Source organism: Ctenocephalides felis, unplaced genomic scaffold, assembly GCF_003426905.1.
Source record: "Ctenocephalides felis isolate EL2017-DRISC unplaced genomic scaffold, ASM342690v1 CF-g0.4_SCAFFOLD_01492, whole genome shotgun sequence".
Classification (NCBI taxonomy): domain Eukaryota; kingdom Metazoa; phylum Arthropoda; class Insecta; order Siphonaptera; family Pulicidae; genus Ctenocephalides; species Ctenocephalides felis.
The window spans coordinates 3,429,219-3,432,593 of record NW_020537646.1 but is presented as its reverse complement, the minus strand read 5'-3'; positions in this window follow the sequence as shown (position 1 = coordinate 3,432,593).

The following is a 3,375-nucleotide window of genomic DNA, read 5'->3' as shown; positions in this document are numbered from 1 at the left end:
ATGATTTGAATAAAAAATGTATAACCATTTGTGCTTTTAATTTCAATTTTATTCAAATTATATATTAAAAATAAAATATAGTAACTTTAAAAGTATAAATTAAAAAAAAAAGTTTGTTTCCTCTATATTTGTTATTTCAAGTTTAATTTGTTTACTTCTTCAAGACCATATTGATGAATATTGAATATTGAATTTCAAAGTAAGATTTTATTTAGTTGCATTTGTTTATTATAAAAATCATTAAAAAAAGATTAAAGTTCCATATGCCAATAAAAACTGTATATCGCCCAAGTGATTATTCTAAAAGTGTCTTTATATTTTGAAAATTAATATATATATATATATATATATATATATATATAATGCAAAACTTCTGAATATAATCAAATATCTACGTATATCATGCTTATTTTTGTACGTATTTTGTACGTTTTGTTCGTACGTATACTTTGTTTAACCAATTTTATTTGTATTTTTCGTATACGTATGTTCAAGTCATTTAAATGTTACAATTTTATATCAATAGTACTTTTCGCTTAAATTTTTATTTCAAATTACATAATTTCTAAAAAAGTATGTTTTTTCAGAAAATCCGAATTGTTAATTTTATAGTTACTCCATGTTTCAAGTTGTTCTGAATTTTTAACAACAAAATTAAGTCACTGAAGCCTTTCGTCAAAATTTGATAAGGATATTTATTGATTAATTTGCAAGACGATCAGTATTGCCGCTTTTTTAGATTTAGCAAAAAAGTGCGAAAATTTTGTTCATGTTTCCGCAAGTCGGAACCAATTTAGTAAATTTGAAAACCGCTCGAGAGATATCAGTTGGAAATAGTTCAAATCATTTTTTGCAAAAACTTGGGTTCTTCGTAATTATTATTTTTTTGATATTTTATTTAGTATAATGAAAACGTTATTGTTGTTAGCAAATAACCTGAAATAATATATAAATCTATACAAAATTTACTGAAGTTGGAGATAATGAACCAATTTTCTGAAGTGTTACATCACAATTTTACTGATCAAGTCGATCATTCAGTACTTATCTAAAAGTTTTGGCAACTTGACTTCAAAATAGCAGTTACACCTAGTTAAATTTTATATCATGAGCTAATTCATATTATTGCTGGAAGTTTTTGCAACTTGCCTTCAAAATAGCACTTAAACCTAGGAAAGTTTTATATCATGAGCTAATTCATAATATTGCATCAATCCCAGGAAACAAAATAATTTAAATTGCATAAAATATTATTATTACTGTGCATTACCCAATAGTATCATTTAATTACGTTAATTTTATACGCAGTATTCATTTAAGTGCATTTGATCAGTGCACTTTATAAACATAAATATTTACGGAACGAAATGTAGAGTAAAAAATTGTTCTGCATAATTGTACTAGCCACGCTATGATAAATGCCAATGTACGTACATTCGAATTCCGATGTTCAACTTAGGCCACAATAAATATAGTTTGCTGTATTGACATAATATGAAGAGAATTATGAAATATATACTCTAAACAAATTATATGCAAGAATTGGAAAATTTTAATCTTTATCCACACGCATGGGGATAAAATTATAAAGATGTATGAATGCTGGGAAACAGAAATTTTATTTTATATAGAAACGACTACAAGTACATATTTTTTAATTTTTATTAGATATTTTAGATTAGATGTATTTTTTAATATTTATTTCAATAAACAATTTAAATCATAACTGTTAACCTTTATTGTCATACCGGTAAGGTTCTTTGTAAATCAGCAAATAATTGTTTTGTTTTGATAAAACATTTTGTAATTACTAATCATTAGGTAACTTAGCTGCAAAACAAGTATTTGAGTTAAATTTCATATATAAATAAAATCGTAGAGGTCAAATTTTAAGTCTAATGGAAAACTTTCAGAATACGAGTATCTTTAATGCCCAAAAATTAAGATGATATCTCTATTTAATTGGACAAATGTGTTTTTTTTTTATTTTTGCTTAGTATTACCATGGTTTTTGTCTGAATATAAATTACATCAATAGAGTTTTATTATTTTTATAATAAACAGATGCAACTTTTAATGATAGATTTCACAAATCTTAATACAAAATAACTGGCTTATAATTTGATATTTAATAGATTGCTATTAGAAAACAACCAATTGGTTATTATTTCCTCTAGTCCCGAAATATATCTAATTAGTAATTTTGACCTAATTATGTTTTACAACATACCAGACAGAAAAACATATTTTGATATACATGTTCAAGCAAAAATGGATATGTAATGGATATAGTGTATCAGCTTGACTTCCAATAGAAACTTTCCAACTTAAACTATATGGATAAGAATTATAACATTGATCAAACTATCCCTGATTATTATACTAATTTACATTGAGATTTATCTAATCAATAATCAAACACAGGCATCAATACAATTTTTTCTATTAAATTTGGTCTATACACCTGCTGCCTAACAACCATAATATAAGGGCCACCAAAAGGGCGGCCTAATACCTTTTTTTGTTATATTTATCCAAACAATTATTAGATGTCACATTCACAATTACAATTCTGATTATTAAAATAAACTGAAAAAAAAATTATGCAAATAAAATTCCTGATATATACCTATCAGAGTAGATCCTTCTTTACCTCACCCTCAGGCGCATCAACCTGGTCCAACTATGTAATATAAATAATTTCAATAATTCACATAATTTTACTAAAACTTCTATTTTATTTCAATTGCTTAGTATTGTTTATTACCGATACATCACAACTACTCGACTTACGGATAAACATTTCAGTCGATTATTTATAAGAGAATGTGTAAACCAGAAATGTGTCCTTCCACCTGCGTTCCTACCATAGGTGTACTAGTTGGCTAGTCGCTATTATTTTTCAATCGACTCGATTTCTGATAAGGAATCTGCAGATCATATTTATCTTAGGATATTTGAATTCAAAATTAAGTTTTTGCTCAGTCAGACACGGCTAAATTGACCGAATCTTGTCTTGTTTTCGTTTGTGTTGATGCATTTTTATTTTGAGATGAATATGTATTATCTTATTTGGAATTGTATCACACTAATAATTTGGCAAATACCAAATATGATGCAAATTTTTCAACGTAAGTTGATTAATTTTAAAAATTAGTTTTCAAAACTATAAGAATTTTGCACTAAAATTATTGAAGTTTTTAGTAAATAGTCGGTAATAATAATACATTTTCGTTTCCATAGTCATTTCAAATATTTGCAAAACTTTAAATTTGCATTTTAATAATAATTTCTTAGCTTATTGCTCATAGTGTATTATATTAACCACAACAAATTGCCTATTAATTTTTTTATAAACATTAATCAGTTGTTTTA